This window comes from Falco biarmicus, chromosome 2 (assembly GCF_023638135.1).
Source record: "Falco biarmicus isolate bFalBia1 chromosome 2, bFalBia1.pri, whole genome shotgun sequence".
Classification (NCBI taxonomy): domain Eukaryota; kingdom Metazoa; phylum Chordata; class Aves; order Falconiformes; family Falconidae; genus Falco; species Falco biarmicus.
The window spans coordinates 63,017,401-63,034,894 of NC_079289.1; positions in this window are offsets into that span (position 1 = coordinate 63,017,401).

Consider the following 17,494-nt stretch of genomic DNA (forward strand, 5'->3'; position numbering starts at 1 on the left):
TATTATAGATATTCATTAGCTTCTGCATATGGTGGTTTGGGACATAGTACCAGATGTAACTTACCAGATGGTCCAGCCAAGTTACCCACCACATCGAAGTATTTGATCTTTACTATCCCAAATGTGTATTTCCCAGGAGAAGGGAAGAAAGAGGCCTGTGGTCCTCCATGAACACTGTCTCATGTTACACACATGCTCTAAAATCACTTGATTTGCTTGCTAGTCATGCTTCTCTCCTACAGAACAGCTTCAGATTGCCTTGGGACCAAAGCTGTGCCTACCCTTAGCCTCTCATTGACTTGCAGAACAAATGGCATCAATTGTTTTTCTGTTGTTGTAGGCATCCCTGGTATACACAAACCAGACATAAACAAGGAAAAAAGCCAGCACACTAATCAGTAAAAATTGTTTCTGTGTGTCATTGCCAACATCTGGACTTTTTAGATTAAGGACTTCTTGAATATGGTAACTCACATTCTCTCTCCCATCTCCTACTGATTATACTTGCTAGTCCAGCTTGACACATGATAAGATAGAAGCACTGAAAATTTGACTTATTTCTCCAGAGTATTAGCTTGTCTTCAGATAAATAAGAAATTAAATTCCACAGAGCTGTCAAGTTGGTAAATTCTACCAATAAAATAACTGAATATTTCCTGAATCCACTTAAGTTTGAATATGATCGATTAACTCTTTTTCTGAACCCATTTGCCATTTCCTTAGTTTTGTGGGAGTTTGAGGAGAAAAAAAGTGCTGCTCTTGCAGTTCTATTAACCTTTTCTATATGTTCCCTCAAAAGGGATGCCCTTTGTGAATTCACCAGAGGCTTCATGACACCATGGAAGGAGGCATAGCATCTGATTTATGAAAGTCTAGAGGATTCATGTCTGTGGGATTTTGCACATTAGTCAGTGCCATTTTCTTGAATTCTGACTCAAATGCTCCTTTTTACAACATGAGGAATTCAGAGGACTGCCCAGCAGCAGAAGACTTCTAAAAGGTTATGTTCTCAAGCCCAAGAGACAATCTCAGGGACCAGGCACAAGCGTAGTTCTTTGTGCCAGGAACGCCTATGTCCACACACTCAGTGGCAATGGAAAGATGTGAGGTTTGAGGCAAGGAACTGCCTGTTCAAAAGTGGAAGCTGGCGTTTGGATTGTTATCACTGTCCTCAGAATAGTGGATGTGACATTCCAGGCAAGGGGGTTTATTAGTGCTTCCCATACCTAAACAACATATCTTTGACAGTGACCTTTGTTTAAATGTACATCTATTTCTATTACCTTGATTCAATCCTTTATAAGCTATTAGACTGGTTTCTTCTCAACAGTTCCAGGTTATATTATGTTATAATTTAATTTGTACAATGGAGTTACAGTCCAACCAATGGATCTCTGGAGATGTAGCTTAATTCTGGGAATGTCATTAAAAAGTTTGGTATTTTGACTTCCAGACCATTTGCAAGGCTAAAGTGATTCTTGTGTTTAAATATGGGTGAGGACCCATGTTTGAATCATTTGAGTGAGATTCTTATACTACCAAGTGGTCTAGTGTACTTTCTAACTTTCCTATTTACTATTACGGGATTTTTATGACCATAAACAATTCAGTTTAGGAATCCACGTGGAAAGAACTTTTTCTTGCTTTTTTAGGGACACAGTTTCATCACAGTTTTCAGAATATGTAAGGAATCTAGGCTGGGCCACTTAGAGAAGAGGCATGGGTTTTGGATGGAATTTTCCAGGAAGGCTAACCCCGAGAATATTTTATTGCAAGGGTCACAGCAAATGACATTTTTTTTTCCAACATCCCAGCTGCTGGAATTAAGAACTATAGGAATGCACAAGAATTTCACCTTTCATTTTAAATAAGTGACTTCCTAGCAATCATGATTACAGAAAAATTGTGAAACTGGGACCATGTTAAAAAAACAGAAGGAAATGCAAAGAATGAGGCATTCATTTGTTTAAATCTTAAGATATTCAATCCTCCCTATTACTTTTGCAAGAGCGACTTATGATTTTTAACTTACACAATTAGTAACATTTATTTTCAAAACCAGAGTTTTGAATATCAGAAGTTACTTAGGCACTGCACTTATACACATTCAGTCTCAACTGGTTTTTTGTCTCTGGGTTACCTTGGCAAAATTCCTGCTTTTGCTATTAATTTACATGTGAGATTTGTATCTAGATTTTCCAGACTAGTCTGAAAACACTGAAGCCTTAGGACACTCCTGTGCTGTTCTGTCACTTTATTCACTTTTAACCCCTCCATCCTCCATCCAAGTAGTTACCTATGGGAAGAGTCACAGATCAAAGGGTCATTGTACTCCGAGAAAATTGACACCCTTTGATCACTTGAGAGCTGTTTTTCTCAGGCAGCGCTGGCCATCCTCCCCCTCTCCCACATCACCTCTCCCACACATGCAGTTTATTCCAAGCAGATGTTAGCTAGCGCATCTGCCACTTTCCTTCTCAAGTGACTTGCAGAACCACATCTGCGCAGTATGAGCTAGCCACCTTTGAGGCTCTCTGTCTGTCCACTTCTTCCTACTGTATGTTTTCATCCTTGTGCACTTCCCATATCCCATACATGCCCCTGTCTCTTCCTTTTATTTCCCTTCTTCATCTTTCTGGCTTCTGTATCTGTTCTAAGCTGCCATCTTTTTTTCCGATCCATATTTATTTCCATTTTAAAAAATGCTGAGCAAGAAGAGGACTTAACATTTGGTAATGGTAGATAAGGACAGAAAAATCAGGTAATTCGCCCAAGGCCATGCAGAAATTCTGTGGCAGAAAGGTGAATTGATTTTAGGTCTCCATGACTCAACAGACTCATAAAATAAGTCTTCTTTGAAGACTATATTTTAAACATCAAATCAAAGTTTGAGTCCAAATGAAAACAGCTCCGATTACAGGGCTGCTTTTATCTGTTAGCTGCATCTTAGCACCATCAGGCACATGGGCTGAGTCTAGACTTCCCAGGTGGGACATGCTGAAATGCCTGTCTGATTCATATGCCTGCCTTTTCTTTCCTTGGGTCTCATTTACAACATGGTTGAGGCACACACCCAGGCCAAGGAGCTGAAGAGTGTAATACAGATGTAAACATATAGGGATGAGCACCAAAGCTCAAGTTGTCCAAGAACTGTCCCTGAAAAGTAAAAACTTCTCAAGGACCTGGTCTGTGTGAAATTGAAATACAACCAAAACTTTTTTCTTTTTTTTTTTTTTTTTAACAAAGAAATTATTCTTTGAAACATAATAGCTCATATGTGTTAAGACAAACCACTAGTTTACCTGAGGTTTCATTGGTGTCGCTTTCCGGTAGCATGTAGGTGTTTGCGCATATCAAATTTCTTAGTATAGCGATAAATAAAGCTGTTTACTTATGCCCCTCAAAACAGTCTAATATTGCTTTCTGTTATACTCCAAGCCATAATGTCATTACCCTTGGCACAGAAATACTAGAAAATTTTGTCAGCCTGTCCACAAAAATTAGCTCTGCAATACCATTGAATTCTAGGGGCTAAGCCAGTACCTTGGCCTGACACAGGGTATCTCTGTTCTTGCAGCCACCAGAGAAAGTTCTCTTAGAAAAACAACAACAACACCAGTTTATGATTCACTTTCAGACTTTGTTCACCTAAATGACGTGTTTGTGCACTATGGAAGGAAAACAAGAGATTCCAGAAACTTGCACACACAGCATGTCATTGTTTATGTCTTTTAACTATATAATAAATGCACACATAAATATGTAAGGGAAGGGCTGGGCGATCATTCTGTGAGGCTTTTCAAGTTAACCATCTCCTACGCTGAAGAAGCACAGTCTGCTATAAATGAAGGTTTAGTATCTGAATTTAATATTAAATTGTGCAACAGAAGGAAAGTGTTATGCATGTTTTTTTAGTTTTGTTTTTATTTTTAAATCCTGAAACCTGATTTGAACTGAAAGCATGACTACAGCTTTGAGCTGGTTCAGTAAAAAAGAGTAAGAAGGGCCAGAAATACAGGACATTATTTTTTTCCTCAGAGGTTTCTAGTTTAAAGAGACAGTACAGCTAACCAAAGTTTCAAAAGAAGGTTAAAAATCTGTTTATCTCCAATTTCCTACTTACTATGTAAAAAAAAAGCCTCAAGTTTGCATCAAGGTGTCCTGCAAATCGGTATACCCTTCTTTAATTCAGATTAGACCTTTGTTGTATTCCTTCTCCCTCCACCATGTCTCTGGGGCTATGTTCTCTTCCCTGCCATATAACATTTTAATGAGCAATATCCACTCACTCCAAAAGACTGGGTACAGGAAAAGATAGGTGTGGATGTAGAAAAGATTAAAATCCAAAGTAGGAAATCAGAGAAGTTGAACCCTGTCAAACTGCAAATTCCTTATGATACTTTGAGTGAAGTCGAAGGAATCGCTATTGGAAAAAAACTAATTGATTTCTCATGGCAAAGATTCAGGTAAAGATGGTTAAATTTCACAAGGTTGTTGTTTATATTATGGTAACATCCAGAAATTCTGAATCACAAAGGGAAGAGTTTCCCATCGTAGAAGACTGATACTCTGAGATGAAGTCAAGTCATATAACATGCTGTTAGGGATTCACTAAGTGCTCTTCAAGGACTTTTACAGACATTAAATACAAATATAAGCGAAAAAGAGGATCAGTATAAAGGAATAATAGAGGTATAAATAGTCTTCACAGAAACCCTTACTAAAGCTGAGGGCACAACAAGCAGCAGTAAATATGAGGCAAGGCAAAAACTTCAGTTAGGCTCTTGAGAAGACAAAGGAACACATCACTCTGTTAATGGACCAAATAGCAGCTGAATTTATCCCTTATCACAAAAAAGAGGAGATAGTAAACAAATAATAAAAATATTTAATTTTAATGAAGGGATAGGAGCAGAGGCTGGAACAGAGAAATAACAAGTTAGCAAATGCACTGGCTGTATCCGTGTTGAGTCTGACCCAAGAATGTTGAATAAACTAGGAAAAGCCATCTCCGAACTGTTAGCAAAGTCCTCAAGAACTCACAGAGAGCAGAAGGCACTTTAGACAGACAGAACACATAGAAGTCAAATTATTTGTAAGGATTGAAAAATAATCAAGTGATAAACCAACAGGGGTTTGTCAGTACAAACTGTAACACACTAGTCTAATTTTCTTCTTTATCAGGAAAACCAGCCTGTTGGATAAGTAATTAATTCAGAATTAATTAGAGAACATGTTATATGTGATTTATCTTGTCTGTAATTTCAGACTACCCTACATGAAGAAAACTGGGAAATACGGCTTTGATTAAACCCATGTCTTAAGACTGATGCACACCACCTGAGGAGAAAACAGACTTTCAAGTAGTTACGAATTGCTTCCTAGTCAAACAGTTGTCTGGAGGACACTGAAGTAGTGTCCTCCCTCTATATGTTCTGAGCCTATTCAGAAAAATTCAGTATTTTAATGTACTGCTTTGGGCAGGTGCCCGAGTTTCTTGTGTCATCATTTTTACTGTGTATAAAGTAGTACCAACATATATGCTGTCTCACCAGAAAAAAAAAAAAAAGGAAAAAAAGAGGTCAGCTGCTTGAAAGGTCTCAAGAACAAGACTCTGGCCAGTTCACTACAGAGGATCGTCTTCCAGATATTTTCAAAGGCAGCTGTTTTTCATCATTAACTAGTGGAAATATAGGCACTTATTTTAAGGACAACTTCACTAAGCATCTAAACTGCAGAATCAAGATAGCTGGATTCAATCCCTTGATAATGAAAATGAGTACACTTCTAGATTTCTTAGATATTTTTAAAACTGAGAGTTACAAAGCAGTTGGAGGAATAGAATTTGAATGATCTAAATTAATTACAGAAATTACTTCAAATCACATTCAATAGATATAAGTTCACAGACTGCTCTGAGGAAACATAACTCTGTTCTACAAATACAAAGTAAGATATATGTTTAATTGCCATGTTGCAAAAAGGAAGAAAAAAAATGATTCATAAATCAAATTTATGACACTTGTAGAAAAGACAGCTCTTACTCTTGAGTTTAATGACTAGTTACACAAACATCTTTCAGGGAGTGTTTGGGTATTTGCTGCTCCAAAGGAAGATGCTAAAATACTTGTTGAGATCATTTTGACTTCTGTACTCCTTTGATACAGTAAATACACTAGGAGAAATAAAGAGTATGAATCAAAAGCTTTATTATTCACATTTGAAAAATGGGAAATCAAGCTATATAAATGGAAAGTAACTTACATGGGGCCATGTAGAAAGTCTATGGCAATGAGCCAGGGGTGGGATTCAAATCTATGGTCATAGTCTGGAATTTAACTACAAAACTATCTTCTCTCTGGTCTTTATGTGCAATTTGGGTATGTATTCAAACAGCTGGACATCTCTCTGAAGCCTATCAAGAGTGATATTCCCCTTCAAACTACATCCCTTCGCACAACATACCTGGCTCCCCTTCCTGAGAGAGAAGCTAACAAGTCCTGTCTCCTCTCATAGCCCTGACCTCCTTTTAGATATTCAGCCAAGAGTCTGGCTGCCCCCTTTTAAAGCTGCCAGGTCTGACTGTCTCACAGGTTCCTGCATGATAGTGGAGAAATCACTTTGCATTTTGGATTATGCTGGCCCCAGGGTGCATTTCAGGTTAGTTGGGAGGGTCAAAGAGGCAGATGAGGGCATTGGCATGGGCAGGCGCAGACCCCAGTGTCCAGGACATGCTCTGCTTGTGTTACAAGAAGGCTCTGTGAGATTTAAAAATCTGTGTGTGTGTTAGAAACCTCCTGTTCAGACAAAAGCTAATCCAGTTATGTAAGAAGGTGTTAAATGTACACGGAAAAAATATGCTTTTCCAAGAAGCCAGGCAGTGATTACATTTGCTAAATCTGCAGTCATTTTCCAGTAACAAATAAATAATCAAAGACAGCACATTCTGTGAAAAAATAATAATGTTGAACTGAAGGAAGTAATTGCCATTTCAAATCAATAAAATGTAGTTCCCTGTATTTTCATGTTAAATAAAAACAAAGACTTCCCCAAAGAAAGCAACAGCTAAGCTGTTTGTTTTTATATTCACTTGGATCCTCAGATCTCTTCCAGACAGACTTGTGGATAAACAGGTTTGTTTATGAAAAATATGCTCATTACTGCATCAGTTATATCTACGGCATTTTGGTTTCAGATGAAGTTGCTTTTCAGACATTTGTTTGTTTAAAATTAGGGGGTACACAGCCTAATGGATAAAAGCAGGGGGCTAAAGTGACATAAGTGGGCTTCCTAAGTAATTCTTTCAAATCTGTAGGTTCGTCTTGAAGCAATTCATCTTAAAACCAACTCAACAAAAAAAATCAATAGACATTAAATATGTAAATCCATTTTGTCTTTCTGCTTCCTGTTGTGTTTGACACTATTCCAAATGAAGGTTGCTAATACTGTTTACACAGGCTTCCTGAGAACTGGTGAAGGCTACCTCTAAATAACACCCTACTTCGCACCTGTTTTCAAAAAGTTCATGTGTTTGGGGGCACACAATTCCTCTGTAACGCTGGTCTTCCTCTGTGTCATGTTTGTGTGAGGCAGTGCATCTTAGTTTCTAGGACTGCACCCGTCTTTGAGAACGTCCTGCCCCTATACTTCCAGGTAAATACTAAAACATGTTTTGCATGATTCTGTATTTTTATTTCCGTCTTCTCAATAAGGAAGCTAATTGGGCAGGAGGGGGGAGGCTTGGCAGACAATAGTACGCAGCCATCGACACCCAACTGACAACTGTGTTAATAGGCTTTTTAAAAAATGTGTTACACATCACTGACTTGACACAGAACAGCTGTGTCCAGACAGAGAACACAGAAAAATACCACCTGGCAAGTGATATATTCTTTATGGATAACAACTAGTCTTTGGAAGACCAGAGATGTCACTTTTTCTGCTTTGTTGAAGATTGATGTCCACCTATTGAATGAGAGTGTACTTTTAAATTGGAAAGCATCTTATTCAACTAATGAATACCCTTGTCCTCATGTACAGCATTGGTAGAACTAAAAGTCAGACAATGTTTTCCAGTTACAGTTCTCTGCATAACCGGTAGAGTTTGGAGGCATTGTTTGGGTTTTTTTTTCCTCAGTGGGCTTTTTACCTCACTTGATAATCTAAAATTTCCTGCTTGCAAATGGATTAATGCAAATTAACCTTTTTCCATGATGTATTTCTCATCAGTTATAGTGACAAGGGAGAAAATGATGAAAATATTGCTGAAAAGGAATGTAAGGTTGGCCTGAGAAACAAGGGGCCTGATGATTTCCAGTGAATATCCCCTCCTCATGCCAGGAGGCCTACAGGTTTTAATTCAGGACAGTTGTTTTTGCAGACTGCAGTGAACAACCTCAATGGAAAAAGAGGTTAAGCTGAAATCCTGTCTTACGAAACCTGCAGTCATGTGCTGACACTGAGCAGGACCTAATCACCACCACCAAATGTCCTTAGGTTGTGCAGCCTACGTAAAATCCTCTTTTCTTACGCATAATAAAGATCCTATTATTATTTCCCCCCTTCCTCTTGCATTCATCTTCCCCTAGGCTAAGGGAGCACTATTATTATTTCCCCTTTTGCCATTGTCTTTACAGTTTCTATTGTACTGACTGCCTGGAGTGTCTTTCTTCTTCCTTTCCTTCAACATGGGCTACAAAGCAGCACATTGCTTTGACTTTCTTTTCACTATTCATTCATATCTTTCTATGTTTCATAGTGCAAACTTTAATTAGAAAGCACTGTCCTCTTTTTAAATAGCAAGGGTGAAAGATAATCCATTTTCAGTGCACCAGCTCACCCCATTTTAGAACAGCAAGTGTTTATCTAGTGACACAGCATAGTCCATTAAGCAGCACGTAAATGTTCTTCCATTTTACTTCACATTTTCAGAAAGGAGCAATGAAAGAGTACTCAGAGGAATAATTCCTTTTCCTAGAACTCCCAAGATTTTCCAGTTCCCCTAGGGCTACTTTTTTTCTCTTAGGAATAAATGCATTAAATGTCATAGGGCCCAGATCCTTAATAACTATAATTAACAATTCTTTTCATTAATTTGAAAGTAAAATCATATTTATAAATATCTACCTTCTATAGGACAAAGCTGATGCTGAATTCACACTAGAGTCATACCATTAACTACTAAAACGTTATAATGAGGTCACCACAGGTCTTGAGAGCATATTTTTATGTTTGCATGTGAACAGAGCATCCAAACAGAACTCCTGCAAGATTTAAGATTGCAAAAACAGCCATTCCAGCAATTATACTAACCTTGTTTTACTAGTAAAATAAGGTGGCCTTCTCTTAGGATGCACTGCATTTTCTGGTCTACATTAAAAGGAGCTTTTTGTACATTTGTTGATTAAAAGAACTGTACTGTAAACTGTGGGGCTTATATTTTGTATGTTATATTTCTCAATAATGTAAAATAATTATAGATCGGTGTTGCCACTGCAGTTCAACTACAAAAAACCAAACAACAACAACAAACTCACCATATAAACAGATTTTAATTAGAACAGTATAAATAGAAGACTTGAAAACACTGTTTTGGTTAAGAAAAAATACTTTTGACAATTAAATTAAATATGGAATTCTTACTGTTTTTTCATTTAGAAGACTGGGAGGCTTAGACCAAAACACAGGTATTATGTTCAAACTTCTGCATGCTGAGTTTTCTATTCACACATGCATGTACTGCAAATGCGCACACAGTAAGACTGAAGGAAACATTCTGATGTGCAACCTCTACATAAAGCCTCCAGCTAGCAAACACAGCCTTGCTTTTCAAGGCAGTCAGATTGGTTTAGGCCTAATAAAGACCAGTCCAAGAGTGACTAGGCTTTACAACTTACCTATGTTTTGCTTTAAAACTATAAGAATAGTGTGGAAAATGTGGTTTTAAATGGGAAAAGTGGGTATACCAATAGATAATGTGATAATTCTCCATCTGGAGACAAAAGCTTTCTTTTGTTATAAATTAAGAACAAAGAAAGCAAAACATTCTTGTTACCATATATTGATGAGGTTAACTACAATGACCACCTTTATTGCGACAAGCATGATCAAGTTGTCATCATATGTTAATCTTTGTAAATTATTTCCATTGACCTGTAGAAACTAGGGAGTCAGAATTAGAAAAAACAAGGTGGCAGAGCAGGGTGAGGGCACTGGCTCTTGGCTCTCGTGTCCTAACTGAAGGATATACAAGAACAAAGATCACTCATTAAAAATTAGTATTGATCTTTCATATTTGTTTAGTGATCTTAATCAACATGTTTACTAAAAGAGAAATTCATAATATGTGTATGAGATATCAAATAAAGAATATAGTGGGGAGTAATATGTTGGCAAAAGAAAATAATTGTACTACTCCCTATATTTCAGTGATAGCAATTTTTGTGTGGTATTGGTGTGTCTGGGTTATAATGCAGGCAGGAGAGGTGTTGTTCTGGTGGACATTTATACCTTTAACAGGCTCTCAAGTACAGAGTTCATTGTGCTCTTCAAGGATGCATGAGAAGCCCTGAGCAGCTTGAATTTAGCTACTAAAACAAGCCAGTCTCATGCTGACACCATTTCTTTGAGGGGTCAACAAACAGCAACAACAAACAACAAAAAAAGTCAGTCTGTGTCTGAGACCTGCATTAAGCAGGAGGCCAGAACACATGAGTTTGCTGACTTCTTTAAGCCTTGACTAATGTGGATGTGAATGTAGTAGGAACATTTTGACCAAGGGCATTAGAGCAAACCACTAGTTCGAACATACTTGGCTGAATGCATACTACAGAAGTAAGCAGTGTCAGCTGTCATTTCTGCATGGGGGGGAGCTGCTCGGAGACCTGAGTCTGGAAACTTTTGGTGCCAGATATGCAGATATGCGCATGGGACCTCACCTGTACCAAGGTGAGCCCCTCTATATCTGGATGGTATGGGTCTGGAGAAGCTGCAATAGCAATGTCTTCTTGATGAATACAATTGAGGTCTGCTCCTGTGTTTGCTCCCCAGTGTGTGCTCAAGCCAAGGCCACACCAGGCTCTGGCATCATCTCAGCAATCAAAAATAGAGCAAAAGAGGGAAAGGGGTGAAGTACTGGGGGATAAAGGAGCTTATTAGATAGCCGAATAAATGGTGCTAAGGTGCTAGTTCTTAGAAGCAGTATGGAGTTCCTCACTAGGAGGCTGAGGACGTAGTTGTAGAGATGGGCAGGTACTGAGGTGGCAGGTGACCCAAGGCCAGAGATCTGGTTGTGGGTTAGACTCTATGAAATAAGGGATCGTGATTAGAGAATTAGTGGGAGTCTAGGTGTGCACACAGCCTGCACAAAAAGATGAGGCTGCTACAGTGATCACACACCTTCCCCAGGGCCACTACCCCCGGCAGCAGCACATTCCAGCAGCTATTCCCGACAGCAGCACCTGCCCCACCACCACCGCTCATGGTGGTAGCTGGCCCTGCCAGCATGCCAGTCATAAGGCTTGCCCAGACCATGGCTGCCAGGACTGCATCATGCGATGTCTGGAGGTTTCTCTTCTAGTTTCTCAGCAGTCATCCGGGATCTCTGATGTCTACTCTAGTCCACCAATACATGTGTGTGTAACAGTTGTACATCATCTTTCATCTATAGCTATTTCCCTTTCAAAACTTAAAAAATCATGTTCTTTTGTGACTCAGACCTCACCACAGCTCCAGCACTGACAGTTTCCAACTGGCATTGCTGCAGTCGCCTGCTATGGTTTGCCACGGTTCTGTTTCCCACTCAGCTCCACTCCCTAGTGAGAGGGCTCGGTACAATACGGGCTGCCTGCCAGCCATGGGCCGCACCTCTGGACTCTGCCATGTTTCGCTCACCTGTATGGGGAGGGTGGGTGAGCCAGGCATACTCGGAAGCATAGATTGTTCTTTCTGTGCAAACAAACCTGCAGGACTAAACACTATATCCTTGGCTCATGGTGCTTGTGAGTCACTTTTTGTTGGTGGGTGGTGGTTTCAAGTGTGGGATTGTAGCAAGGAAACTGCTTTGTTTCTGCTTTGCTTTCATTCCATGAAAAGAATATAACTACCATACTTAGCATTCCTAAAGCTCCGTACAGCTAATCCTTGCAACATTCCCATGAGGTAGGCAAGTATAATTAACCCTATTTCAAAAGATGTGGAAGTCAGGACATAAAAGGATAAGTCATTTCCCCAGGTCCTAAAGGTAGGTCAGGATCTGAATCCAGAAGAGGTACCTTATGCCAGACAAATTGGTAATGGAGTAGAGAAGCTTCTTCCTAAGCCCTGTCTCAATTACCCGGTTAAAAACAAGTAGGACAGTTAAAATAGCAGTAGTAGTACAGGCTATGGGTCCGATCGAAGCTCCAAATTCAAAAGCTATGCTTGCCCCTCACGTTATGGGCTGTTTGGCTCCAGAGCACAGAGCTCAGTACAGCTCAGCTTTATACCTTGTTCTGATTTTAGGGTAAGATGCTGTTAGAATTCAGCGAGGACCTAATGTAAGAAAAACTGCATCAAACAGCTTACAGCTTTTTTCATTCTGCCCCTGCAGCAGTTGTCACCCCGGTTCCCACCCACCACCACTGTCCTTCACTTCTTTCCTCAGGTCTCCTATATCCTCCTTCCCTGTTATTCACTCTACCCTTCAAATCTCTCTCAGCTAGTTACCTTTTCCTTTCCCCTAGAAACTCTTTCTCAACACCACCCACCTCCTTTAAGCCACTTAACTGACCTCACAGGTGCCTATTTCCTCCTCTCACCCTCTCCCCACTCAGGAAACATCCAGCTTCTTCCCTGCATGTGAGGCATCACAGACCTCTCACCCCCTTGCTGCTCACTCTGCAAGCACTTGACAGTACATAGGCAGGCTCTGCTGGCCCCAGGGCATGGGTGGTCCTTCTGCTCATTTGTCTGCCTGCTTGTCAGCATGTCATTCCACTTGTATTCCTACAAATAGGGTCAGATTATCTGCAGAAAGAAGGGGAAAGGGATGGGGATCGTTAATTTTGTCTGAAATTGTTACAAGTTGTTACAAACACATAAGAGGTAGTTGGGAAATGCAAAGCAGACCATACTGCATCCTAGAAAAAACTGAAGTGGCTTTGATTTTGCCAAGGAAAAGGTAAATGAGGTCAACCCAGAAAAAAACTTGGCCATCTTGACCCATTTTTAATTAAAACTGATAATATCTTCCTCTGCAGCATGACTCTGCATACGCATGTCATTCTGTTTTGGAACCAGAGGAGATAATTTTGCCCTTACAACTACTTTGTACAAGTTTTTTCATATATTTAATACCAAAGCAGATTCATTTAAATTTGCTATTTACCTGCACACACATCTTGGCAAACTGTAGCACACAGAAGGCATAAGAAAACACAAGCAAAGGTTAAAAGCCGTGTTAAGATTAAACAGAATTTCACTGATTTTTTTTTTTTTTAGTTTTTCCCTTTTGTTACTCACTTAAGTATGAACACTTCATTTTTCAGAAGGACAAAGTAGTTAATATATATCTTTACACAGACACATATATATGTGTGTGCATGCATGATTGTGCACCTGCATCTATATGTGTGCACTTCTCCATGTGTGTAGAGAGATTTAGATAGGCATGACCTTTGTGGAAATTATCCCATTTTCAAAGTCTACATTGTTAGTATTGAGTAATTCATTCTAGAAAATTCTCTTTCACAAAAGGTGAAGTAATTTATCTTTCAGTAGAGTCTTTTCAGCTTTCTCATTTAATTATGAAACTGAAACCTCTCTCTTTCCAGATATTATCCTGTCAAGGAATATCTGTTCACTAGTTCCCAGGCAAACACCCTACGCCTGAATCAACAAACAGGTTTGGAAGGGATGATTGCTAAGGAAAGGTTGATGTATCCTTTGACAGCTGGGTTACTGGTTTATAACTAACTGAGTTTGTTAGCCCCTGAATGACATACTGTATTGCCAAAGCAGCGGTTTTCATTGGCACTAAATTTAGTTTTTTTGAAACATTGTTAAGAAAAACCAAGATTCTGAACTCTGTCATGTCTTGTCCTATTGCAAGGAAACAGTTCTCATGATCTCAGCTTTTATTTTTTTCCGTGTTTTCTCTCTCTTCCCGTAACACCTTAATTAATGGTTTGTTTAGCCTAGTTTTGCAAGGCCTTTGCAAACAGAAAACCAAACAGCTAATGAAAATCCTTCTGAGACGTCAAAGTTCAGCAGAAGCTAACTTCACAACTCCATCTGTGAACTGCTTCTCAGGAAAGAAACAAGCTGACATCCTGAACATGAAAAATCCCAAACTTCAGGTATTTGCACCTGAACCTAAATTAATAACTGCTCTAGGAAGAGATTGAGGCACAGCTGTGAGTAGGTCACTGGGAACCTCTTTAACACATCAATCAAAAAAAAAGCAAACACAACTGAGCTGCAGAATCCCTTTCACTGGAAGAATTATAAACACCACATTATACACTGGGGGGATGTCCAAGCCTAGGGTTCCTGTGGCAACAGGAACAGACACCACTGAGACGGAAGATAGTTAGATGCAGACAGGCCACAGGGCTGCTGCCATGTTAAGTGACCCAGATACATCCCACTGGTGCTCCAGTAACCTGAGGAGCAAGAGCAGCTCCCCTTTGAAGGGACCAGCCTGGAGAGAGAAAGAAAGGGAAGAAAGAAAGGGGGAGATAAAATATGCAACAAAGAAAAGCAGAAAGATCAGGGGACTATGGAGATGAGCCAGCTATGAGAGCACAGAAGGGAGCTGGGAGTAAGGGCGACTGCTTTTATTTAAGTAATTGAAGCTGGAAAAGGTTAAAAAAAAAAGAGAAAGAAGGGGAAAAAAGTGACTGACCAAGTTTCAAGGAATTATTTTAAGTCCGCTGTCAGATTTAGGTGATTCAAACAATTCAAAATTTCTTGCTCTGCTTCGCAGCTTGCTCCCTGGAACTGCAGGCTGATCCATTCAGAGGGCTGGGGTTTGTTCTCCAGATATCAAATCTGTAGTAAACATAAAACCTTTTGCATAGTAAGGACTATTTAATTGCAACATATCAGTAAACAAATAAGCGCCTACACAGAGATTATCATGCTCAAAACACTGTGTATGCCTTAAGTAATTGTGTTAAGTATTATTACCTCCATTTTGCACATGAGGACATTGGGCAGGAAAAGGAAATACCACACCCAAGATGACAAAGTTCAAAGGGTTCGTAAGCCTTTTGACCCTACTACCTCTGCATTTTACAGATCTGTTTACTAAAAATATGGAACATTTTTGTTTATGAAAGATGAGGATTAATAATTTACCTAGGACATTAGGCCCTTTGTACCTGGTGTACAGCAGCATGTGTTGGAAGTTTTACAGAGAACTGACAAAGTTTAAATTGGCACACAACGCCTGGGGCCACGCCAGAGTCATGCATGACCTCCAGCTGCTAAACCCACTTACCGCTGAGGGTACTTGCAGGGGGATGTTAAAGACAGAGAGAAAACTTCAGCTGGAGTGTTTTCTGTCCCATGCACTAATGGTGGTTGCAGGCTAAGTCACTCGCTGACCTCCGCTACATGAGTTTTAACTGTGCCTGTCTTGTGGGCAATGAGGATTATGAGTTTCAACATGCAGCATCCTTCTGCTTTATTCTTTTTACTGAAATACATGCAGATACCAATAACAATATGTATTTCTAGTTATCTGTGTTAAAAGTACACTTGCATTGTGCATCAACTCTATTGAAACAAACTGCTTTATTTCATTACCACAGGCTTTTCTGTCAATAAATTGTAACTTAGATCAAAAGAACAGGGTTGCCTTATGTTTTCTAATTCATTTACTTTGTTTAAGTGTTTGCTTTTCTGAAATCTTAAAGGACTTCAATAGAGTAAATGATTTGTATATTATCCACTCTTCAAAATGCCAATATATTTTAGTCAAACAAGGACTTTATATGTGTGTGTGTATATTTTTTTAATTTTTTTTTTTTTGTGAGTATATGTTCCAAATAATATTCTTTTAGTGAGTGTATAACAAGTGATTCCACAGAGAACATTTTTATTGCGGAAATTAAAACTCAAGTATTTTCTTCATCATCTGCTTTTCCCATCTCATCATCAACAGCCGCTGCTGTTCAGAAATTCCAGTTTCCTACAACCTGGAATTTGCCACCTCACCTGAACTCAGCTGCTCCAAATCTGTCTGTTTGAAGTCACTCTTAAGTCCTAGGTGCTTTCCAAAATCAATAGCTTTTAATAGACCTTCTTGCATATCATGTTCCTTGACCTCTAAAACCCAGAGAGCAGATGCTACAGACATCTATTATATTGTGCGGGGGCGTTTTCATCAGGCTCATTCTTTCTTTATCCTCTATGTGAGTTAGAAACTCACAAAAAATAGAGATGAGTGCTGACCTCCTGTATTCTAGCTGTTAGTAAACCAGCACTAGCAACTTGGTGGATCTGTTTTGTCATGAGTCCAACAGTATGATGGTGATATTTTATCAGCAGTAATCATTTACATCATTTATGCACCACAAAATGCTATTCTGAGGCCTTTCTTAACATCATAGACCTTAGCTGTATAACTCAGGTAATGAAATTTCTGAAAACAATCCCATGTTTAATCTCTAAAGAAGGAGCAACTCCACATGAATCATGGCATCTTGACCACCATCTCATGTTCTGTACACACGCATGTGCATGCACACACGCATATCCATGTAGGTGTATGTATAACATAGCTTCTTCGTATCACATGTTCTTGAAGCCTAAACTCCTGAAATCAAAGGACTAAACAGGCATTTCAGCTTTCATTTCTGACACAAAGTTGCAAAGGCAGGTACAATGATGGAAACATTTCCCATGACTTTTAGAATCCCTAATCCAACACAAAATAAAATTAAAAGACATCTCTGAGTTCTTTCCTTTCTTCGTCACCCAGTGCATGAGCCAGTCACATGATTTAGAGACCTAACTTAAGGCTATGGCCTGTTTAGGGCCAGGTATACAATGGTGGAATTATGGCTACGCCTGAAGTTAGGTGTATGGTTTAGTATTTTTTAGGTTTATGTCTCTACACATATCTGTACTTGGAAATGAGCAGCTGCACTGCGCTCTGCCTTTCCTCAGGGAAATAACTTCATTTTTCATTCTATGTCTATTTTTCACATATAGACAGCCTGCTCCAATGTGCCTGTATACTGCAGGGAAAGCTTGGGTTTTCTTGCTGTCACAGGGACAAAGAGCCAGAGGAAATCCTTGAAAAGCAAAGCTTTTTTCCACTAATCACGTTGGGAAGAGGGGAGGAGGCAATGAGTGCTAGTGATGCTGCTGACAGCCACCCCATACAGCAGCAGCTACTGTGCTGCACGTCTTGTTCTCAGTCTCAGCAGCAACAAAAGGAGAAGACTTTCAGACAGGCAGAGGAGGGGGATGAGTAGTCAAGAGTAAAACAAACGTTTCTTGTCTC